At 38.0% G+C, this 26,965-nt stretch overlaps 1 protein-coding gene across 2 annotated transcripts in view; it reads right to left on the bottom strand.

Annotated features, from left to right (window-relative positions):
• Window positions 1–26,965, bottom strand: part of oxr1a (oxidation resistance 1a) — a 179,562-nt gene that overhangs the window by 67,538 nt on the left and 85,059 nt on the right. The window lies entirely within an intron of this gene.

Genomic DNA, 26,965 nt, shown 5'->3' with positions numbered 1-26,965 from the left:
CTGTGCTATGATTTTGGACTATTCCATGTACCTGTATGACTTTGTTTTTGATAATATAAAGCCTAATTGACATCACAACCCTGGATTCTACATTTAGTCTACTATTTTCGATTGGTGTTTTAACTTTGTTGCTCAATTTTTTGATTTTGTTTTCAGTTTCAACTAGTTTCAACACTGGCTTTGTGCACAAGGGCACTGCCATGCTCGAACAGGTTTGGGCCTTCTAGTTCGAGTAAAGAGAAAATATTATACCATCACATTCAAAGACATCTTATACAATACTGAGAATTCAGCTTTGCGTCTACAGTTCAGGGGAAGAACCACTTACGCCTGAAAAAGTCAGGTGTCCCAATACTTATAGTATAGACTTTGTGTTTAATCAATACATTTTAAAATGAGAAACCGTCGTAAACTGTATTTTTTGATAATAGTCAAAAACAGAGCTTGTCACGTTCATAAGAAATCCCTGAACACTTACCCACAGTGGACAAACCTGCTAAAAACCTCACTATTTTATGATTTAATAAATTTCTATGCTAAACAACAGAATCTGTTATCATTAAAAGTGTCTGCAATACAACAACACAATGACACTGTCTGAATAATATTCCTTTTGCCAAATCCAAAACAGAGCTTTCAGAGCTTTTATTTTGAAATATATATCCTCTATAATAAATATACTGTATATAAACAAGCACTTCCAGATTATATATTACAGGTATATTGGAAAATCTGTTGTATGAAAATTTAGTTATAAAACATCAGGCTGTCAGCATCACATTCAGAAAGACCAACAGAAGTGATAAACAGCTTGTCGCAGTAGTCTACAATATTATAACAGACAACCTTTAGCATGCTTTGCCTGTAATACTACTCCCATACATTGGTTGCGCATGCGGCCAGTTTGCTAGGGTGCAAATGTGCTCCTGCTGAATATGTTTCAATTGTCGCTTTTATTGAGTGCAGTCATTCTTGAATCTGACTAAATCTGAAAGGGTGTTGATTAATTCAAAAGCAGCTCACAATAGTCCTGGATTTAAGGCCCATCACAGGTTTACATTAAGGTACTTATATATAGAATCGTTTCTATAGTAACAGGCCATCCACAAAGGCTTATCTGGATGAATGCTTCACATAATATTAGCCTGAATTGAGCATGTTATTTTATTAAGGTCAATCTATCACTGTTGATACGCCGATGTCTGGTAAAAGACATTTACGGGAAGAGTCTCCAATGTAGGTGCTTTGTAACGATCAGTACATTTTCCGTACTTCCACACAATGCAGGTTTCTTTGTAAACTCACAAAGTGTGTTGTTAAGCAAGATTATCAATTATATTACCAAAATAGGAACCGATATCTCCAAGAGTATTTATTATGTCGGTTATATATCAGCTAGAATGCAAATTTGTGGAGAAGAGGCAAAAAAAAGGTAGTTTGCCTACAGCGTGATTTTATGAATAATTCAATAAATACATAACGGATTGTAATTATCCTGTAAGAAACATCGTAGCAGAGGTTGTGTTTAACAATTTACAGTGCAGCTCCCAAACTGCGCACTTTAGCGTCACGTTGTTGAACACGTTTGATTCCACTCGAGAAGAGCTCCAGCGGGTGTGTCAGCGCCGTGGAGGTGTGCGACGCCGTTCTGTGGCACGAGTATGGCATGGGCTGTCTGGTCTCTGACAGAAACATTTTAATAAGGTTGGGAAAATTCCTTTTGCTCTGTGAAACTGTAATTGCTGATTAGAAATTTCACGTCACTGGTGGGGGGAAAAAGGCTCCAGGTAAGAAATGTACATTCTGGTGTCAACATGCCATCATTTAATAGTTGCTAAATATAGAAACAGAACAATTCAACTCTACTTTTTCTCTCTCTCTTTCTGAGTGTATAAAATCATACAGGAGTGCAATAACATTTCAAACGTAGGGACTCTACTGACGTAGGGACTCTACTGACGTAGGACTCTACTGACTCTATTTGAACAATTGCTGATTGCTTATCTTTTGTATTTTTTAGATTAGACTTGCATTCCAAAAGGTCACAAGTAGAAGTGTTTCTTCTGCCAAACTTCAACCAGAAATTCAAAGACACTGAAGTCTCCCCCTCTGCTGGAGGACTCGAGTATTACAGTTACACCTCACACACTAGTGAGATCATTTTAGTGACTTTCATCAAAACAAACGAGAACGAATCTTTTTTTGAGGCATTTAGTTCATTTCTTTTCTCTGATCATAAATGAAATTAAATGTTACATTTTCAATAAGAAGATCCCCCAACATGTCTACATACACAAATCTTGACTACATATCCAAATATGTATACCTGTGTAAGGCATATATAGGAATCACTGGATAAAAGAACGAACGAACGACTCTGACTGAGTGTAGAGAGGTAAACTACTCAATTCTGTTTCCTGTACATAACCTACAGAGGTTTGTGCTTGTGCGCATCGAGTATAAAATGAACGAATCTCTCATTGAGACGACTTGTTCTTCTAAATCACATGAAAGACTCGTACAAATGCTTTGTCGCTCCAGCTAGCAGGGTACATCAATGCACCTCTGAACACTGTACATTTTATTACCCTGTTGTTTGTATGAACCCCTAGTGATAGAAATGTACCTTTGTGTCCTGGTATGGTTTAAAATGACTTCCGTAGCATTTCACTGCTCTCATTATGGAAAGATATCTGGATGCAAGATTTCCTGTATCTTGATTTTTCTGTGTGTAATCTGCTCTCTCACATGTCCCGAATACCAAATGTGGTCATAAGACTTGTAGCTGCTTGACAGAAAATATGCCTTGCTTTTTACGATTCCTTCGTTAACTCCCCGTTGTAGTTGATAACTATTTTCGCCTAATCCCCTGGAAATTAGCAACTAATAAGTGCAAAGGAACAAACTAGAATCTGTAAATGCAACACCTGGTGTTGGCATCTGGTTATATAGACTGCAAAAGTCTGGCTACGAGAAGACAAGGAGAATAGAAAGCTCAGACTGGGACGCGCAGCATCGCTAGACATTTAGAAAGCTCTCTAGGATCTGTCTTCATTGAGACGCTGCAGTTTTGCCCTGCACACACCAGCCCCACTGGGGAGAAGCCAGGAGCAATAAATAGGTTTGAAAAGGCCGCAGAGGTTGTGCACAAACCTTGTTGTGCTATAAAGTACTGTGTCGCCAACAAAAAAAACAAGTCGCCAGTGCAATCATCAAGTCATACGCTATATGGCACAGGAAACTATTCTATTACATATATATATATATATATATATATATATATATATATATATATATATATATATATATATATATATATATATATATATATATATATATATATAAAAGAAATATCTTATACAGGATACAAACACATGCATTAAAAGTGTCGAAAAACGAGCCCTGGCTGAAATAATATTTTTATATATATATATATATATATATATATATATATATATATATATATATATATATATATATATATATATATATATATATATATATATGGAAACAACATGATCTCACTTTCGGACCCACCCTACTCGCCAGATTTGGCCCCTCTTCGCCCTCTTCTCGGAGATGAAGATCCTGCTTATGTTATCTTCAGAATCTTGGTGTTTAAGGACACCAGACATTAACTCACAGCCAGATTATCTCACCGGAATTTGGACCTTTGACTGTTTTCTGGTTTGTGTTGTTTCTCTGCAAAATATTGCTCTGTTTGCTGTGTCTGATTTTTGGACTGTTCTAGAATTTGTTTTTTTTTCTTCCCTGCATTGCTCTGCTAATGGTTTTGCAATTAGGACTGTATTATTGGACTGACCCTTTGATCTGCCCTGTGTTGCCCCATTCGCTGGCCTCTGTTAGGTGGACTATATTTTTGGACTTGTTTTAATTGACCTATTTTTGCTCCCGCACCAGTATCCTGCGTTTTCGGACAGTCAAGTTTTCGGACAGTCAAGTTTTCGGACTTCCTTCCTGCTCATTGGCACATTTTTCCCTGCTTATATCATTAAAACGTTTTCACCGTACCCCTTTTGCGTCCTGCATTTGGGTCCTTCCAGTCACCGCTACTGACAGATCAAAGGTGTTTTGATTTTGAAAGTGTGAATCGCAGAAGGTGCTTGATAGCTTTAAAAAGAAGACTATCAGGATACATTCCAGAAATGGCACGAATGCTGGGAATGCTGTATTGCTGTCCAAGGTGACTATTTGCAAGGTGATAGTGTGTAAACTTGATAAATAAAGTAAATAAATATAGATAAATATATGATGATTAAAAAAATTTATAAAAATTCTAGCTCATGTTGTAAAAAAGAGGGTAAATTGCACTTTCTTCTTCAAGCAATTACTACACATACCATGAGTAGCAATTTAAAACAATGAAGTTGGGCAGCTTTATGTGTTGTGGAGGAAAACCAAATTAAAGTATTAATTCGAAATTGTAATTAAATTAGAAATAAGAGGGAAAACTGCTTTAATCTGCGAATTGCAACACTGCACTGGTATCAAATGGATCTTTTTTGTGGTAGGAACAGGAAATCCACTTCACAGCGCTTTGCATTTGCACCCTTTTCCATTTATAGCAAGCAAGATTCAGAAAACATTTCTACTATATTGACGAATAAAGGCAAAATCCAGGCAAAATGCTCATAAGCCCTTCTTAAACCAGACTCTAAAATACTTATATACTTATAACAGTGTGTACAGGATCAAATGATGTTTTATAAGAGTGGAAGCAAAATTGTTAATTCATATCAAACATGATTAATTACAACTAAGTCTATTAATACAGAAATATAATGGCGGCCTACTAGACTCAATTTAGATGTCTATTTCGATGCCTGTTTTTTCCCCCCTCATCACTGCTATACAGTATGTGTAGTTAAATTTTTCAATTTTAAGCTTTTCAATTGTGCAATCATCAGCAAATTACAGCAGAGTGAGGAAATGAATCAACTTTATGAAGAAACCGGAAATCTACTTTCACAATGCTTTGCAGCATACCCTTTTCCTATAACAGCGAGCAGCACTAAAAAAAAACCAATTCTCTTACAGTATATGGACAAATAAATGTAAAACAAAGAAGAGCAAGCGTCCCCTATCTTCAGCTCTCCTACTCAGACTCGAAGATACATCTGTACACGTTAAAAAGGCATCGATTAGCGTTCTTCTGCAGATAATTAAACCGCAGTTTAACAGCCTTGTGAAGGATCCGCTTGTTTCGAAGATGCAAAATAAAAAGAAAGAAAAAAAGAAGAACCTTATTAAGCAAGACAGATTAAAGCCAGGCATCCTCCTCCCACTCTGTCATCCTTTCAGTGTCTTCTGCAATACATCAAATCAATTCCGTCTTCTTCTTTCCAGAACAATAGCAAGAGTATGAAATGAAGTTCTGCAGAATGAGATGGATGGACATTGTCCCCAAGGTTGCATTAGTTCTTGTAAATGAGCTGTGTAAGATCTTAGTCAAGTCAAGTTTATTTGTATAGCGTTTTTCACAACGGACATTGTCTCAAAGCAGCTTTACAGAATTTAAGAGTTAAGGTGAACGATGTGTATTTATCCCTGATAAACAGCCTGGGGTGACTGTGGCAAGGAAAAACTCCCTTAGATGTTATGAGGAAGAAACCTTGAGGGGAACCAAACTGAAAAAGGCGAACCCATCCTCATTTGGGTGATATCAAGAGAGTGGTTATAGTCATTATAACAATACAGAACACTGGACAGTGAGAACTAACATGAGCAATGGAATGTACGATTATGAGTAATGTTCTTTTTACAGTCTTTTGAGGTTATGGAGCTTCTCCATTCCAGAGCCTTTAAACACTCAAAGGTGTGGAATCCAATGAAGCTGGTACGTCTCTAGATGGTTCGGGATGTTTGCAGGAGTGCACTGAGAATGCATTTGAATTCCATGCTGTAAAGTTTGCACAGTTTTTGTTGGATTAGTCTTTAAGCTTCAGGGTTTTATTTTTTTATAAATGCAACATTCTATGAAAGAAGATTTTAATACAAAACTACAAATACAACATCTTTAAAAATATTATCTGGAGAAACACGACTACCGTTCAAACCGAACAACCCCGAACAGCCAACATCTGCATGTTAGTCTGAGCGTTTTCTGTTTGCTGAGCCAATTAGTCAGACAGAAATGGGGCCAATACTCATTTGGCCCTGTGCAGATGCAACTAATAGCATAGGCAGTCATGCACTTCTGCTCTAATGAATAAGCACTAAATACAAGAGAATTCACACACACACACACACACACACACACACACACACACACACACACACACACACACACACACACACACACACACACACACACACACACACACACACACACACACACACAGCCTGTGTATCGTGCTCAAGGCTAATGCAACACCGGAGAAAAAAAAGAAGTCAATTCTGTTTATTCAATTACACCATTGGAACGCTGGTTGCGGAAGCTATTTAGATGAGGAATACTGTAAACCTTAGAGTCGAGGGGTTATGAAGCTCCGGAGGTTTTATTTAGACCTCTGGATGTAACTCTGGGTTTAAGCACTCTTCAGAGATTGCAGGAAGAGATGTAGATTTAGAGTGAGACAGAGGCTCGTCTCAGTTACGTATCGCTTTATGAAATAGAAAAGAGTGATAGAATATTAGTGAAAAAACCTTGAGATTGTTGTTAGGAATCCTAAAGAACAATAATGCAAAATAATATGGATGGGAACGATCAATTGCTATTTATCAAGGTAGAAATCAAATTTATGGAGAAATAGATTGACAATGTACCAATTTAGCATTCTGTGTTTATTTCAATGCCGGCATTTTATCATCAATCAGGCATAACATTGTGACATTATAACATTATGACAGGTGAAGTGAATAACACTGATTATTGATTACTGATGATTGTTTTTATTATTAAGGGAAAACTACATCAAAACCTACATGGCCCTGTTTGAAAAAGTGTTTGGGCCACCCTTAGCAGCAACAACTGCAATCAAGCGTTTGCAATAACTTGCAATGAGTCTGTTAAATCGCTGTGGAGAAATTTTGGTCCACTCATCTATCCAGGATTGTTGTAATTCAGCCACACTGGGCCACTCCAAAGTCTGTAGTTTTGGATTTAGTTTTTAATAAAAACCTTCATTGCAAAACTGCATGTTGTGTTCACTTGTGTTATCTTTTACTAATATTTAAATTAGTTTAATGATCTGAAACATTAAAGTGTGACAGAAAAATAAGAAATCAGGAAGGGGACAAACACTTTTTTCACATCACTGTACAAGCAAATGATCCGTAACCTGACAATGAATACGAGTAACTTTCTTGATTATACATATTTAGACTTAAATTACCAAATCTGAACAGAGCCCTATATGAGCAATCAAGACATTGTTACCGAGTAGAATTATTGATTTCTGAAAGCACTAGGATAAAAAATGGAACAGTGTCAGTGTTACAGAGTGCTCACGCTGTCGTTGTTTCAAGTGTAAACTGAGCAGACATATAATAGCCCAGATCAGGGTGCCTCATTACGAAAGTACCTCTTTCACTCTCTGAGTGTAGACAGCGGCGTCTAAAGCGTGATTATGTTGTCCAAAACACCGTTGTGATGCATGAATATTCAGGAAGAGAAAGAAGGAAGGCTATGATCACTGGAAGAGTGGGTGTAAAAACATATACCAAAAACATCATATTTGCTTCTCTTGCTCTAATGTGAAAAGCTGCTTTATGATTATTTCAATAGTTTACTGGTTGGAAGCAATTTTACTTGCAAACTTGGCGGAGGAAATGGTGGATGCAATGGTTTTCAGCTGACTGTAATTGATGTGTCTTGTTGTAATACACCGAATTCTCCACTATGAACAATTTTTATCAATTTGTTTTTCCTGTCCGAATAACCCTGGTGGAGGTTATTCCAACAGATCTCGGGCTGTTATTATCCACAATCCCCTTCCAGAATGAGGCCTGCCATGGATTGTCAAGTGAATTAGCTCTCATTTATGTAGAAGGAGGCATTCATTAGCGTTAGCCGTCTGAACATTCTACCCTTATCTGGATTTTACCACACAAGATCTTATCCGCCGTATCACCATCCAATCACGTGCCGGCATCAAACACCACTACACATGGCCATCCGGCTTCTACCAGGGCACATGGTTTAAACAGGATGTAGGATTTCATCAGGCGCTGCTTATTCATGACGAATACAAATAATGATCAAGTGAAACAAAAAGGCAGTTTCTGGATGAGTAGATGAACAGAGATGACAGAGCAAACAGAGAAAACATCTCTGCACAACGGAGGATAATCGTCACACAGATAATTTTAGCAAATATGACCCCCTAGTCATGCAAAATAATGTTCACGTCTGCATCAGAATGCCTTCTTCTATCTCTCATTCTCACACAGGGCATCGGTTTGTTTAAGCCACAGCCATGCCTGCTTTCGGGGCACATGCTGGGAGATCAGGCTCTGTTGTTTGGTTTAGAGCCCACCGACCGCATCATATGACCCCCAATTTGAAGTTTTCTCAAGGTTACAGAGTTTCAGCTACATGTCCTACTTTACAAAAACATTCGAGGACACGTTAGAAAAAACAAAACTCCCAAAATACAGAATAACCTTAATCTTGTTTATTGCCAAGAAATAATAATACAATAGTCTGCAAAATGTAGCACACTTGGAAAAATGCTTAAATATAACAAAATGTGTCTTTTTTTTCTATTATAAGATCACAATCATTGCAATACTTATTTCCAGTGTTTCTTGTGGCAAATCTACTGAGCTAAGGCCCAGACCCATAACCACTTAGACGTATTTTCATTTGGTAAATTGTCATTGGTTTGCGGTTTGCAGCTGTTATGTTTTCATAAAGTACAAAAGAACTAATATCATGCAAAAATTTCATTTAAATAAATCACTCAGATTTGGTTAAAATTGCCACATTGATTACACTGACTCAGCAAAATATATTTAACTGGACCCAACAACATACTTGTGAAAACACTGAAGCAGAGCCGGTAAATAAAGGTCCATATTCTGTTTCTGTTATTATAATCTGAACTCTATGAAACACTATTTGTATTGCCAATACAAATTAGGGGGCAAGTGGCAGCTCAGTGGTTATAGCTTTGGTTTACTGGGTTTACAGGGATTCAAGCCCCAGTATCACCAAGCTGCCATTCTTTCGGCACCTGAGCAAGGCCCTTGGCTGACCCTGTGCTCTGACACCAGCTTCCTAACATCGCTGGGATATGCGAGGAAAGAATTTCACTGTGTGTAAAGTACATGTGACCAGTATGAAGCAAATTTGATTTTATTTACATAATCCATTTATCATTATTTATTTTTAATTCTTATTTTATCTTCTTATTCCACTAAGTCACGGAGTACTCGGAAGAAGTGCATGGTCATGCACAAATACATTTTAAATCTGAATTTGAGTTTTGAACTAAATGTATGTAAAAACAACTGTTTCTAAACAGATCCCAGTTCAGCCTCTAGCAGATCCTCAGTTTTAGCATTATTAAGCTAAAAGCAGTTCTCTGGTCTGTTCAGCAAACTAACATATTGTAAAAAAAAAATTACAATAAAATTCTTAAAGATGAAGAAGCATGTATTCATTCTTTCTGTGTTTATTCCAAACCCTAGAGTTCACTGGTGCTGAGCAAAGGTGGCACCATGAAATACTGCTATACAAGAGAATGGCCAAAAACTAATATTTAATCCTTAAAAAAGAACTGTTTCTGCCATGGCTCTTCCATATAACAATAAGCACAAACCTTTGTGTGAGTCTACCTTCATGAATTTAGCTGAGTATCCCTGACACGTTTAGAAATACGCCGGTCACAAGCAAATTTTTTTTTTAGCTTTTGGTTGTGACCAAGAAAAGCGTCCGCTTGTACTGACATGCAAAATGTTTCTGCCCTTTGCCGAGAAAGCTATTAGCAAGTTGTTGAATATTAATGACCACTGTAGCTACTTAGGGATATGAAGAACAAGTAGGTGGGCACTGTCAAGAAAAATACAGTGGGAAATACAAGTTCATGAGGATAACAGGATCTAAGACTAGAAATATAGATAAGTTTGATGTGCATTCGGATACTCAGAAGTGTGTATAAGTCTATAAGTGTGAATTCAAATTAGTGCTTAGATGCTTTGACAGTTTGGAAGAGCAGCAGTGATTTCATTTTCTCCCACATACTGTATCCGTGAATTAGAATTCTACCTGCTGTTATAAAGCCGCTCTACTTTGAGTAATTAGTTCAATAAGGACAGAAAAATGTGCAGTGCTGTTCAGTGCTACAGTAGACCATCGTGCTGAATTCCTTCATCGACAGCAGAAGCAGAAAATTCACCAGACAAACGATCTTCTCAAACAGGAAACTATGCCTCGCTGCTTCCTGGGGGGTCGTCTCCCAGCCGGCTTCATTCGTCGCTGTCTATTCAGTAATGCCTGCCCAAGGCTTGGTGCAACTCAAAAGCCATTAGAGCTGTCAGTCTGCGGCTGCCTGCGGGACCGTGCTGACCACCTTGACCTCCAATACAATACGGGATGATGAGTCCATCGCTGCACTGGCCAATTCTGTGTTTACCGATAGAAAACCAACTGCTCGCCATCGAGATTTTTATCAAAAGTTCAATCTTGATTTTTTGCCACTACACATTTACAATGAGCGAGCAATGCAGCACGTGAACCAAAACCCCGGATTTGCACAAGGACCCGAACAGGCCGGTGCAGGAGGAGGCGTACACAGGTGATACAAGGAAGAAAAACATCCCATGCTTTGTCATCTCTCGTCTCTCGAAGTGTGTGTCGAAGATTAATTGCTTTCTCTTTCCAGCCAGACACGGTCATACATTTGGTCATTATGTTAAGCTGCAGCGTGTGAATCCTAATGGCTGAACGGCTGTCTCCTTTCATTCGGCTCCTGATTGAGATAAAGGAAAATTGACAACAGCTTCAGGATTCACAGCGGCAGGTGGACGAGGTGCGTCAACTGACATTTGCCACTGTATAATCAAGAAAACGGGGGCCGGATTACCAACGCCGCTGGGGTGTGACGCAAAGCGCATACTTTCAAAACAGCTTGGCCGATTGAGTTGAAACGAAACGCAAAAAAAAATAAAAACGTTTTACACTCGACATACTATTCATTCAAGAGGAGTCTGTTTATAGCACCAACAATCATTTGACAGAAACGTGTTTCGGTTTCACGCAAGGAGCCGTGGATTTCCTTCTAGATGCTTCTGAGTGAAAAAAAAATTACTAATTGTAGATATTATAGATACAATTCATCACGTATCATGTATCAGGTTCTCAATCAATTCTAATAAAGATATACAAAGGCACAGGATTTAGCGATGCATATCATATGCTTATCTACTATATATTTTTTTAGTACAGTTTGTAAAATTAAAGTGTGTACAGTGAGTCAGCGTGTAATAAGGAAAACGGAGAACTCAGACTAGTCCACAATAGAACTAGGAAAGGGGTAGCTCAGTGGTTAAGATGTCTAACTTTTGATTAGAAGGTTGTGAGTACAAATCCAAGCACCAGTAATCTGTGACTGTTGAGCCCTTGAGCAAGACTTTTTAACCCTCAACTTATTGGTTTTATGAATGAAAGGGAACTATAAGTCGCTCTGGATACGAGCATCTGCCATTGATTCATTAAGGAAGTTCCTGTGGAAAATTATGCATTTCTTGATTCCTGATTCAATACCTGTACGATACTTGGTACACTTTTAACATGAACAGCATTATCATTATTCAGGAATCATAATGTTTCAAGGACAATTTGAAAAAGATGGATTCGATATAAAAACCTATAAAAAATAATGTGCTAGATCAAGTGCTATTTTATGCTGGTTACTTTGCTATTCACATACACTGTACGGACAATTCTATAAAAAATACAATAAATCTGGCAGGTGTGAAGTCCAAGCAGGTAGCAAGGTAATTTTCACTTGACAACTTTCACTTTTTAGCATGAATATTAACATTTTGACATTTGGAATGATAAATAAATATATATTCAGCGATTAATATATATTCAGTGATACCTTTGTACTGTTCCGTGATCTCTCGATTTTCGTATAGCTCTCTACCAAGTGCATATTTTGTAAAAAGGCAGGAGCATTTTTACACATTTTAAAGTTTGCATGTCAGTTTTCTATAAAGCATGCTTCATTCAGACTTTTTTGAGAAGAAAACTTTTTTTCAATATTTCTATCTATCTAAGTATCTAAGCACCAAAAAGCTTTGTGGCCTTGTATGTTCCTAAATGTAATTTTTTTTTTAATGTCTTTTTTTTTTTTTAGAAGGTCACAGGTTCAAATCCCACAAACCTTAACCCTTCCCTGTTCAGTTTCATGTCACCAAAATGTCTATGGAAACATCAGACAACTTGGTGGCAAGAATGAGGTTGCACAAGAAAAGAGTTTGGGGAAACAATGTGAGTTTTTCTAATTAGCATAAAAAATAGTCTTGTTTAAATAATTGTATGGTTGAAAAAAAATATACGTCCAAGAACAATACATTAAATGTGGCTCCGCAGATGTGAGCAACCTGTTTTATTTTACATTTCACTCAAACCACCATCCATCAGGAGAGAGAATCTTTGGGGTGAAAATCAATAAAAAAATACAATTGCTCATGGATATTGGAGTGAAAAGAGTGAGTTGGAGAAATGAAATCATGATCGTGACCCTTTCTAGGATTTGGAGGTCTTATTGTTCGTCGTTCTCAGTGTTAGAAAGAACACGGCTTGCTACATTGGAAAGCTGATGGATGCCATGTCCATCAATTCTCATTCCTCTCATTTTGGATGATATACAGTACAGTATCAAGTCAAGTCAAGTATGTAACATCACACCAGTTCTTGAAGGCTTCATGATGCCTCAGTGGGATACTTTCACGTTATTGTGTGTCCTAATGATACGACAAAAACATTTCACCCATCTCAGAGCTCCTAAATATATATATTCTTATATCTTTGGTGCTGCTGTACATGTGTGCATGAAAATGTGATGAATAACGTGGCTCTGGGAAAAAAGGAATAATTCAGAATCGCCCTTCTCTTTTCATGGACGTGTCATTCAGGCTGTTAGAATAAAAGATCTCTTGCAAACACCGTACTATTATACTTCCCTAATTGCTCCTTCATGTTCTAGTCTTCTTCTCATATGAAATGAAAGTTATTATGATATATATTCACAGAATGATCATAAATGCAGGTTGCATAAGAACATGCAAGTAGTTCTTAAGGAGATGGTGGGTATTCTTTTTTTTTCCAGACTAAATACAACTTTCAAGCAAAAGGACAGGTTGGGATGACAGGATCTTTTGAAAAAGGAAGGGATGTTGGCAAGATACCAAAGTAGAACTAATTAGAGAACTGAAAAGTTTCAGACAGCATGTAATGTATCTTGTGAAAGTAGATAAGTAATACACTGACTAATACGTGCATGAAACAAAATATACTTTAGAATTGTGTCCTCATCTGCATGGTGCTGATATTTATTTATTAATTCAGAAACTCAACATTAAATACATTATCCTTGTACAGTACTGTTTCCATTTGTATGGCAACTAAGCAGATAGTACACTATTATAAAACAGACAGACAGACAGGGGGTTTACTGTAGTGGAGGTTGAGCTGGGAGGTCGTCAGACTGGCTCAGAGCAGTGTACAGTAGTGTCCCAACACAGCTGTTGTATTGTGTGAACACTGTAGCTACCAAAGGAAAAGTTTTGATAGAAATGATGGTTGGTCATTTTTTATACCGAAACTCTCATAGTGGTTTGGGATTTGGCAAAATGGATATTATTCAGACAGTATCATTGTTGAGACATCTGATTTTGTGATTCTTCCACAAACAGTAACCACAAACCTGGAGGCACATAACAGTTACATTTTCCCTTACTAAGAGACTCAAACCTGTTCCAGCTAAACAATGCACCTGTGCACAAAGCCAGCTCCATGAAGATATGCTCTACATGGGTTGAAGTGGTAGAACATGAGTGGCCTGCTATAGAGCCCCTGACCTCAACCCTATTAAACACCGTTGGGCTGAATTGGAATGCTGACTACACCCCAGGCCTCCTTATCTCACCTACATCAGTACCTGACTTTACTAACACCCTTCTGGGTAAATAAGCACCAATCTCCAGCTATATCTATTAAAACATCTTCCCAGAAGAGTTATTATAAGAGTAAATGGTGACTAAATGTGGAATGGGTTGTTCAAAAAGTCAATATAATGTAGTTCTTTAATGAACTTGAATAGTTCCTTGCCATGCCACGTGACGTCTTTGGTATGTAAAAAATTATATTATTGTAATCTATTTGATGTTCCTGTTTGACGCCACACTTAATGTTCTATTTACATAGCTAATTAAAAACACCCAGACTAAACGAACAGTTCCTTTGGTCCAGCCGACGTGTGATAAATAATTTCACACAAACTTCGGGGGGAACATGCGTGCTGGCTCGATCCTGTTCGCTGTGAATATGCATGAACGAATGGCTTGAATGGCTCGGAAAGCTTTTAGCAAATTGAAGTCGGGAAAAAATGAAACCCTGGAAGTTTTTGCAGAATTTTTTAGTCTTGATATGTGTGAGACCTCTTTTATTTCCGTAATGTCACGGTCCAAATGAAGAGCACCATCTCTGGTTATAGAGAATAGCCGGACGAGGTTTCCCCAGTGTGGGAATGAATCGATACGCTGGCAGAAAGGCGCCTCTGAAACTGCTTACTCCAACACTTAAGATCCCCGCAATCAATCGCTGCCTCACACGTGCTGCAGCTGAGACGAGCAACACCGGGATTACTGTGGCACTGGCATTTATAATGGAATGTATAGATTGGAGGAGGCTACAGACTGTATTTGTGTGAGCGTGTGTGTGTGTGTGTGTGTGTGTGTGTTTGGGGGGGGGGGGGTAAAAAAAAAAAAAAAAAAAGGAAACCAACTGCAATAATTATATATGTAAAACAATAAATCCAACGCTATATATTCCTCCACGGCAGGCGGGGGGGGGGGGGGGGGGGGGCGCTGTAAATCTATGCCTGGATGCAGAGCCACGGTCAGGAAAGTAAACTGTTTGCATTCTCCTCCATGGACTAAACCATGAATCTCAGCTGCACTGGGACGCGTTAAAATGCTGAATGTAAGTGCAGAGTCGTACAACCCTATCGAATTGCCCTTGACACTAGCCTTCAGCGAATTAAGTTAAGCGGTTATAGGTTTTTTGAGTCAATTACTTCCTGCGCCTGTTTTTATCCCTAAGAGAAGTTGAAGTATTTGGGGTATCTGCCATTGCACAGGAAATGCAACAATTTTTAAACACAACTAAAGGTAACAAAGTAGGAAAGTAAATACAACATTCGCTCTTTCCATATCCATCATGCCTCTAGTATATTCATTGCTAATCAAGAACACCTAGCAGGCATAACATTATGACTGGTGAAGTGCATAACACTTATTAGCTCTTCATCATGGCAACTGTTAGCAGGTGGAAAATATTAGGCAGCAAGTAAACATTTTGACTCAAAGTTGACGTGTTGGAAGCGGTAAGGATTTGAGTTTGATGAGGGCCAAATTGCGATGTCTAGACGACGGAGTCATATTTCTTTATTTCTTTTAACGACATTTAATAAACCTTTAATACCTTTAAGAAGTTAATGCTTTTTCAAAGCAATTTTTCATTTCTTTTAGATTCATACAAACAAAAAAAAAACATTAGCATTCAAAAAAAGGATTCTTAATAATTTGTCCCAGATTCCCAGGCTACCGATTTGTCCACCCCTCCAATAGTAAAATGATTAGTCTGATCACAACCTGAACAAGATGTAAATAAGATTTTCTAACCATAACACGAAGATTATCTTCGCAACGCGTAATCCCAGTTGCATATTTACAAACACAACCAGGAATTAATTTGCTTGTGATCTCTCTGTTACATTTACTTATGATTACGCCTGTCAGAAGAAAATAACTCTGTAGTCCTTGGATGACTCACTAAGTGCCTTGTAGAAAAAAAATACAGAACCACTCGCTTTACATTATTCATTTCACGTGTCTCCTTGTTCTATTTATATGTTTATGAACTGAATACGGAAACTGAGTTGAAACTTGATCACGAACAACAGTGGAATGTTGCGATGGCTTGCAGGGATGGGGGTAAACAGTCACTGAGGGGATATAATCCAAATAAATGGATCAGACCGTATAAAAGAATCCACATTTTAAATACCACACACAACATTTTTCTAGTTTACACAGCTTTATCCTGGCTGATATTTCTGTGTTTGTGTGCATGTGTATCTTTGCACATATAGTACGTGCGAGTGTGCGTAGATGTCACCGTGGTGTCACCGATTGTTCTAGCCTGAGTCTCACTGATGAGACAGGGAGTCTCAAAAACAGTGGCAAAGCTGAATATGTGTGTGGAAGGTTTTCTGTGGAGAGGGGGGCAGATTGATGCACAGAGACAGCATCTTGCACAGGTTGCCTGCTTTGCTTAACCCCTAGTGGCATCTCCTCTGGCAGTGCAGGACACAAAGCTGGAGCAGCACGAACCAAATTTACTGGAAGTCAGACAGATCCTTGTGAACTGTCACAACACTAGTGAAAAACTGCTTTCACCTTCAAGCGCCTTGCATACAAACTCTTCATTCTAACATTTCGGTACACAAATATTGCATTCTTACTTATACTCAACTTACAAAACTCGACAAAATGAACTATCACCCATGGAAGCTCCGCCCACTTGCACTGTATTAGCCCTGGGACCTGTTTTTCTGTCAATGTAAACAGAGTTGAACATGAAATTTGTCATGTTTATTAGCTAACAACAGACAAACCCAAGACTGTTTCTTGCTATAAGCATTATAAGCAGAATTTCACAATTATTTAAATAGAAATGCAAAATAAAGAGCAGACTTCATTATGTAAAATGAAACTGCAGAGTGCCCAAACAAAAGCAATTGGTCAAATGTATACTAACACTAAAACTAACCTTATAGAATTCATTTGAAAGGTGATGATCATTAAAATGAGAAAAACTAATATATGCACAGCAGATCAATATTGAAAAATATCAACTGGGTTAATAATACAATTTGTTAAAGGACTAATGATGAATTGAATTATGTTGGATGTTAAAAGTTGGAGCTCAAAATTATTAATTTTAACTCGTGTGTGCTTGAGCTGCAAGTGGATGCCACCATCTTTGACTCCTGTTAGCAATAAGCTACTTTTTTATGATAAGTGATTTATAATTATTATAAATCACTTATAATTATTGATCTATTGTAGCTTTTACCGATACCGTTAGCTAGGTTGGATTGTACTTGCTGATAACCGATTAATTCATTTAAAATGAATACTGGGGGAAAAAAAACACTCCATGTAAAATACTGAAACTGAACTTTACTACAAAATAAAGGATCATGAAAATGTGCTGAAATGAATATGAATATATTAAGAAATAATTATAATTATATAATAAATACATTATTACTCTCGTAATGACAGCAGACCGGAAGCTGGAAAAATATTTTCTGATAGCTGATAGTTTCAGCAATCAACTATCGATGACGATCAAATGGGGAAACCGATCATTCTGCTGACCTCTAATAACTTCCTCCTCAAAACATAAAACTGTCTAAAGCTAATGCTTGGATATACAGCATCATTTATTCAAAGGTACTTTCATGTTTACTGTTGATGCATTGACTGGATGTCAGATGCTAAGCTCAGCTTGAGGAGGCAGTTGGCAGGAAATGACGAGTGACCTTCAGCTGATTTATAATGACCTTTAATCAAACGCTGCAAAAATGTAATTCCTAATTCAGAGGGATTATCCTTATTCAGGTTTAGCATCTTTGCTTTTGGATAATCAATACTAAGTCCTGTCAAATGCTTGCTAATATTATTAGATATTGCTGGTTACATGGATCTGAGGATTTCACTTGGTACATAAATGAAGAAAAACTTGACTGTAAACAGCCACACCTCATCTACTCTATACATTGCATTAGAAACCCTCTCGGCTGCACCACGTGTGAGGCAGCGATTGATTGCGGGAATCTTATGTGTTGGAGTAAGCAGTTTCAAAGGTTCCTTCTGCCAGCATATCAATTCGTTCCCACACTGGGGAAACCTCGCCCTGCTATTCTCTATATCCAGATATGTTTCTCTCGATCTGAACTGTGACATGGCGCTGTTACCCTAAAATGAGCATCTCGCATCAATCATCTCCTTTCCGATTTAAAGAATGTTTTAAACTAGTTTTGATTGGTAGTATCTACTTATCACGAACATACAGTTCAGTTCAACAGCAGGCAGAACCTTTTTTGAGAGGAATAAATGTTGAAAGAAACTCCTGACTGAAAAAAAGAAATTTTTTTTTTGTAAGTAGTTGAAAAGTAGTTTTTGGGCTCATGGACATTTAAATAAATATCAATCGTTGTTTCACTCAGTAATATCATTCTGTTAATAGTAAGCTTAGTCTTGTGACAAAAATGATAATCGGTCATTATAGCCATATTATGACATTGTAGCCATATTATGACATTATAGACATCATAATACATTGGATACTTAAATACTTTTGTACTTTTACTCAAACGAAAGTTTAAAGGGAGCATTTTCACTTTTACTGGGGTAAAATTCCACCTAGTGAATCTCTACTTTAAATCATGTACACGGTTGTGTATTTTGTCCTCCACTGTTAGCAAGAACATCTGTTTGTTATAGTTACGTGTATTCGTACCTTTAAAAATATATTGTAATTTAGGCCTGAAAAACAGACAGACAGACAGACAGACAGACAGAGTCAAGTCAAGTCATGTTTATTTCTATAGCAGTCAGACAAACAGACAGACAGACAGACAGACAGAGTCAAGTCAAGTCAAGTCATGTTTATTTCTATAGCAGACAGACAGACAGACAGACAGACAGACAGACAGACAGACAGACAGACAGACAGACAGACAGACAGATAGATAGATAGATAGATAGATAGATAGATAGATAGATAGATAGATAGATAGATAGATAGATAGATTCCTTTAATACATTCAAATATTACAGCAGCACAAACATTTAAAAAAAATCTAATGTATATAGGTTATAAAGATTTCTAGCTGCCCCAGTCCAGTACACCATACAAAAACATCCCCAGCAGGTTCACAGCACTCCACATTGTTTTACCGAATTGACGTATTTCAGTGTACAAAAAGAATGCGTCCTTCTGGTATTTCATCTTGTAATCAAATGCTGCTGAGCCTCCAGACTGACCTCAAACAATTGCCAGCAGGGTGATATTTAGAAAGAATATCCCACTTCATGTTTATTTGCCAATATTTTTGTGAATGAGTCACTGCTGCAGTTTTAAAAAGTATCTTCCCCACAAGGCAATCACTTCAGACGGGGTGTGAACATCCACACTAATTTCACTCAATATATTCACTCAGTCCTTGGACACATAATGGAACGTTGCTGAGAAGAAGCAACAGAGTAGACTAGATTTTTCCAAGTGAGTATGTCTGTATTCTGATTGATCTAAACTAAATGTTAAAATATGTACTGTTTATGGTTTGGGCATGTTGTCACTTGCTGAACTTGGGGTTGAGAAAATGCCATAAAAAATGTTTTCCTACTTCATGTTACAGTCACAACCCCATGTGCTGGTCAAAATCCAAACTTTGTCTAATGTAGATGTTCTGACTTTGCAATATTAATCGTGCGATATAAATTTTATAATCAGATCCTGTGCAACCCCTCAAATCAGAACCTTCCCGCAATTTAGGTACAAAGTGGAGAAAAAGCATATATGCCTTTTGTTTGCAGAAATCTAGCAAGCTGGCTATTATAAGTCCCTCTTCAAAACAGCAAACTGTACAGTCAGTGTTTAGATTTAAACAAAAAAGTATGTATGTCTGTATTTTGATTGATCTCAACCGAATGTTAATATACAGGTCGTCCCCGACTTACGATGGAGATGCGTTCCAGTGACCCCATCGTAACTTGAAAATATCGTAAGTTGAGACATGGCCTAGTGTACTGTGTTTTCACTAGTCCAAATTACACGTTTCAATTAAACGCACCATATAGAAATAGCAATAGTACAAGTTGTAACTAATCTTGAGACCACAACCCCATGTTCTGGTCAAAATCCAAACTTTGTCCAATCAAACACAGAAGTGAAATTTCCATTGTCCACACTGATACTGTATGCTTATAATGACATGACTACATCTCTTGAAACTGAAGAGAATGACATGCAGAGATTTTGTACATTTTGTATATAAATGATACACTGATAAATGCCTAAAAAAATGCTTGTTTTGTGTAAAATAGACATTCATTTATAAGAAATGATTGCTCTTCAGTATGCTACTCAGCACTAATCAGTCTAAAATTTGAGATTACTGTGTGACGAGAATAAAAAAAAAAAAAATATATATATATATATATATATATATATATATATATATATATATATATATATATATATATATATATATATATATATATAAAAGACATTTCCAAGCAGGTTTGTCCAAACTCTTTTTTCACCGTCTCCTTGTGAAAATGTATGTAGGTGTATTTGCTTAATGAATAATTGCACATCACATTAGCGCCACCCACACTGAATCGTCTCTCGGTGCGACTCGTGGGCAGTTATTGCACCGGCTACTGACAACCTTTCTGTCACCGAGACAAAGTTGTTATGAGAAGAGCTAAAAAAAATTCATCCCAATCCCAAAATACTCAAAGGGTTAAACGAGGAACACTAAGCTGAGTCAGCCGAGCTGCACTGCAGACCGACCGCAGGCCTCCGTATCCAGATCTATAACACCAATAGCATTGATATGGGTTTAGAATTTCTGTGAAATTTAGAACTGAAGGACTACAGACTGCATACTGTAAAGTAGCCTGATCCATACATGTCCCCTGTGGTGCTACAATAAATGCCTGAGTAATTCTTTTAAGCAGCTAGGCTGTCTGTTATACACATTTAAGATACTGTACATTATGATTCTCCATCCTATAAAACATAACGTTTTATAGTGTTCGATGAGTTCCTCAATTTGTTTCTAAATTTGTTCTCATAGTGCACCGTTACGTTTTTTTAGTCCACCTGAAAAACTGAAATCAAAGTATATTTACAGTATATTCACAAATTTTGATATACACCAATCAGGCATTACATTATGCCTAATGACAGGTGACATGAATGACACTGATCTTTCAAAAGTGGTCCAAGGAAGGAACAGTGGTGAACAGGTTACAGGGTCATAGGCAGCCAAGGCTCAGTGATGCACGTGGGGAGCGAAAGCTGGCCGATTCAACAGACGAGCTACTGTAGCTCAAATTGCTGTAGAAGTTTATATTGGTCCTGATAGAAAGGTCCTGATAGAAAGGAGTCAGAATACACAGTGCATCACAGTCTGTTGTGTATGAGGCTGTGTAGCCTGGAACTGGACCAAAAAGCAAAGGTAGAAGGTAGCCTAGTATGATTAGTCACATTTTCACGTGGATGGCGTGTGCGTCATTTACCTGTTAAACACTTGGCACCAGGATGCACTATGGTAAGAAAGCAAGCCAGCAGAGGCAGTGTAATGCTTTGGGCAATGTTCTGCTGGGAAACCTTGGGTCCAGCCATTCATGTGAATGTTACTTTGACACGTACCACCTACCTAAGCATTTTTGCTTTCAGCAGGATAATGTACCCTACCAGCACAACAATGAGTTTGAGATGTTGACTTGGTCTCCAAATTTCCCAGATCTCAATCCAATCGAGCATCTGTGGAATGTGTTGGACAAACAAGTCCGATCCATTGAGGCCCTACCTCACAACTTACAGGAGACACCATCTGACTTGCTGGATCTTGAGAGGTTCTGCAAAGAAGAATGGGAGAAACTGCACAAAAATAGGTGTGACAAGCTTGTAGCATCATTCTCAAAAGGATTTGAGGATGTAATTGGTGCCAAAGTTGCTTCAACAAAGTATTGAGCAAAGGCTGTGAATACTTATGTACATGCGATTTAATGTATTTTGTGAATACTATAATATATATTTATGTCTAAATTTAAACTTTCAAACATTTTGCCCATCATATGCAGCCATTTTTTCCTAAATATCCAGAACACAAATCGCATTCTACAGATCTGTCCTTTGGCTCAGTTTGAGCTTCAGGGCTCAGGGCTGAGAGTGAAAGAAAGTCCAAACCACTATTTACAAAATTGGTGAGCAGAATAGCATCTCAGAAAGCACAACGAGGCAAACCTTAATGCTCTGCAATGACAAAAGATTACACCATTTTTCCGTGAGTCAAGAACAAATATCAGAGGCTAGAAATATCAAATATTTGGACAATTTTCCCATCCTCAGCTGTCCAGGTAAGCCTGTGCCCCGGTAGCCTCCTGTTCTCAGTTGAAAGACATGAAATGTCTTGATGTGGTTTTCAACTGTTGTTGCCTTAGATTATCCTGACATGCTTTTTGCCAGCCTGAACCAGTCTGGCAGTTCACCTGACTCCTCTGTCATAATTCTGTGTAATCTCTAGAGACTGCTGTACATGAGAACACCTGGAGATCAGCAAGTTTCTGAAACATCCAAACCACCCTGTCTGGTGCCGACAACCATGTCACAAACAAAGTCACCAAGATCACACCCTCTTTCCCATTCTGATGTTTCAAATAAACATTAGCCCTTGACCTGCATCCGCATGGTTTAATGCATTGCATAGCTGCTGCCACATGACTGGTTGATTAGATCAACAAATGAATGAGCAGGTGCACTAGAACATTCTTCCATGTGGCTAAAATCCTCTTGAATATGCATCTGTCACCTTTGCTAATGTAATGATGGACTGACACAACTCTACTAATGTCAACACCATCTACGGTGATTCATCAAATAAGCACATGAATACTGCTTTTTTTCGCTTTCTGTCTTCATGTCACTCAAACACTTACAATAGGGGCTTTTCCAAGTACAGCAGCTTGGTGTTCTCCAGATATCACAAAGCACCTAGAGCTTTTCTCGCCTTCACACCTTCCACTCTGTGACTGCACTGCCGCACTCAATATATGATACACTGTTACATAAGCTCCTGCTTAGTGTGTCTGTCAAAGAAAAGAGGGAGGGAAAAAAAGCCTGAATGCTATGGCTTACAATATCTTTTTTTTTTACCATTTATTCAAAGAATCATTATCTTTTTTTGTTTCTATCAACGAAATTTTACAGATGTACACCGATTAGGCATAACATTATGACTAGTGAAGTGATCTTTTCATTATGGCACCTGTTAGTGGGTGGATATATTTATTAGGCAGCAAGTGAACATTTTGTCCTCAAAATTGACGTGTTAGAAGCAGAAAAAATGGGTAAGCGTAAGGATTTGAGCGAGTTTGACAAAGGTTAAATTGTGATGCTAGACGACTGGGTCAGAGCATCTCCAAAACTGCAGCACTTGTGGGCTGTTCCCATTCTGCAGTGGTCAGTATATATCAAAAGTGCTCCAAGGAAGGAACAGTGGTGAACCAGCGCCAGGTTTATTGGTGGCCAAGGTTTACTGATGCGTATGGAAAGCGAAGGCTGGCTCGTGTGATCCGATCCAACAGTTGAGCTGCTGTAGCTCAAATTGCTGAAGGGGTTAATTCTGTTGATGCTCGAAAGGTCAGGACTGTTTTGGCAGCAAAAGGGGGACCAACACAATATTAGGCAGGTGGTCATTATGTTATGCCTGATCATGGCCATAAAGTAATACCTGATCAATGTATATGTACAATTTAATGATATGCGTTTTACACTAATTTGTTCCTAGAACACTAGAACTAGTGTCAAAGGGTGCAGGCATAAATGTACCTCTAATGTAAAAACAATCCTTGTATGTCACTTATAGATTCAAAACTGCATCCGAAAGGCATCTTTATTAAAAAACAAATGGAAGCATTTCATTAAACTGCGTTAAAATCGATGGCACCGCCTTTTTTGAGTGCCGGTCTAATTTGACAGCGCGCATCAGGGCCGCTTGTTAAAATGCAGCTGATGGATCAGTTATGCGGTTTTAATGGCGCCGCTGTCACAAAGCCAGGCGGGGGGGGCCACAACTCTCCTCTGATTAGACCAAGAGAGCTACCAGGCCCAAACACGGCACGATTGGCAGTAACAGAAGGCTTGGAAAGAGAGCAACACAAGTTCGACTTGGAACCAGATTTTGGTACAAACGCCAAAAAAAAAAAAATCACAGTTATGAGTGCAATCATTATGTTTAATTTCGCCACGAATATAACACCACTGGATGGAGGTACAAGGGAGGAGTTAACAAGGGGCCAATGAAGCCATGCAAATCATAGTTGCGACCATATGTTCACTCTGTTACAGCGCCCTCTCTGTTAGTTTTCTCTCACGTACGCCCTTTATTATGTCCAGCCACATCCTGTACAGCCGCAAGGCAATTTACTTGTGAATGAAAAGTTAAAGCTGAAAAGTGGAAGATAAGCAGGTTGGACCACTTGAAATATCTCGCCGATCTTACACACTTTAGACTGTTTTACTAAAAAAATGGTATGCAATTGGTATTCAGGTCTCAAAATCATCTTTATACTTCAGTGCTGCTCTAAGGTTAAGTCACATTTATAAAGAAATTGGGATGCGAGATCAATTTAAACAAGAAAGTGTATTGTGTGATGTGTGTTAAGCTAATAGTCTGCCCTTACTACATGAGTTGACCTTAAAATGGTTGCCTAAAATGGTTGCTTTTTAAAACAATATTTGTAAAATAACAATGATTTGTAAAGCACTTTTAACAATGGACATTGCTAAAATCATCTTTACAGTTAATAATTAATAGATTAGGAATATCCCTAATGTGTAGAACAGAAGCAATGGTGGCAAAAACACTATCTGATTTTTAATGAGGAAGAACAGAGGAACCAGACTCAAAAGAGAACCCATCCGCAAACCATGTATTTGAGTTAAAGTAGAGATACACTAGTTAAAATATCACTCCAGTTAAAGTAAAATTGCTCCCTTTAAACTTTCACTTGAGTAAAAGTACAAAAGTACTTAAGTATCCAAAGTACTATGATGTAGTGAAGTTAAAGTCTCCCGAAATGAAAAAACTTAATTAAAGTACAGATATATGCAAAAAAACTACTTATGTACAGTAACTAATTATATTCAGTTTGTTACTGTTGTCAGGTGGAAGAACGTGCCGGGACCCAAAGTGAAATCCACAAGGGTTTTTAATGAAACACAAAAGGGCTAGGCAGAAAACGGCAAACCGAAAAGAAACTCCAGGTTTACTAACCCTGTTGAAAGCTATGACTAAACAGTTCCAAAGAACTAAACAGAGTCCCGCAAACAAAGATAATCCAAACCACTACCGTACGTAGCTTGGGTAGTCCGACTATGTTCCTCAGCCTAAACTGTAGAACGGACAATAAGCTGGTGGGGGGACGGAGGTTATGTAGCGTGAAGGCTGATGAGTGCCAGGTGTAGATGATTAGTAGGTAGGAGAGCTGCTTGGAGTGATAGGTGGGTTAGGTGAAGGTGTGGCTGGTGGATCCTTGACAACTGTTCATCACTGGCATGACATATCTATTGATTATAGTTTCATCATTATCATCTGTTCACCAATAAAACTTTGAGTGCAAAAGACTAAAACATTTAAACAGAGCTTTATTTGAATTACAGTCCAAATCCATCTTTAAGGTTTTTGAATAGAACCAGCCACAGTAGTTTCATGTATCTTTAGGCTGTTCATGTAAAAACATCCTCAGCCACAGCGAGTGTTTTTAAACTGATGAGATAAGACAAAAACTGAGTGTCATCATGGAACATGCAGAGCAGAAGAGGACAGGATCCCTGGTATCTCAGGATATATTACAAAACTATACAGATGATTGGATTTTTTTTTTAAGTATGTGAAGTAGGACACCTGTGTCAAAGCAGCATGCGTTTTACAAGGAAAAACACATCAGAAACTATTTTGGTTACCCCCTGATTTCAATACTTTTATAAATATATGTGGACAAAAGTTTCTGGACACCTGACTGAATGATTTGGATGCACTTTTTGAACATCCCGTTTCACATTTAGTTTCCATTTGCTGTTAAGATAACGTCCACTCTTCTTGGAAGGTTCAGAAGCTCCACTAGATTTTGGAGTGTCCTTGAGGTGATTTGTGCTCATTCAGACATAAGGGTGTTAGTAAACTCAGGTACTGATGTAGGTGATGTAGGTGAGGAGGTCTGGGGTGCAGTCAGTGTTCACATTCATCCCAAAGATGTTCGATAGGGTTGAGATCAGGCCTTTATAGCAGGGGGTTCTTCCACTCCAAGCTAAAAGCATCCTATACAATTGTTTGCTTTCAAAATTGTGGTAACAGTTTGTGGAAGACCCACAAATGGCTGGAAAATTCAGGTGTCCCAATACTTTTGTTCATATAGTGTATAAACAAAGTTAAGCTATGAAGAGATACAGAGGAAATGACTAAATAATGGACAGTGTGAGTGATCATCTATTAAAAGTTTTGAAAATCTTTATTTTTATCATTATTATGTCAAATAAAATCATGGAAAAATCACAAGTGTTCTTCCTCCTGTTCTTCCTAAACATTCCATTCCTTCAAGCGTTTTGATTTTTCTGCACTAGTCATTCTCTATTCTCCTGTCAATGACAGGGCAAAGCATGATGAATCACTAATCATCAGCACTACATCAGTGCAGAATCCCCAGCAGTCCTCCTCCAGCATGCAGTGAACCCATGGGGCTGCGACTGACTCAGAAAGGTGAGACAGGCCAGACACACGAGTCTACAAATGTACGTGAGCGGAATAGACAAGATGGTACTTTGCTAATATACATGAATCTGGGCCGAGTTTCAAGCCCTGGCATGACATTTCACTTTGGTAATATGAATGATGTAATCATGCAT

Source organism: Silurus aristotelis (assembly GCF_946808225.1).
Source record: "Silurus aristotelis genome assembly, chromosome: 25".
Taxonomy (NCBI): domain Eukaryota; kingdom Metazoa; phylum Chordata; class Actinopteri; order Siluriformes; family Siluridae; genus Silurus; species Silurus aristotelis.
This window is presented reverse-complemented; position numbering and strand designations above follow the sequence as displayed.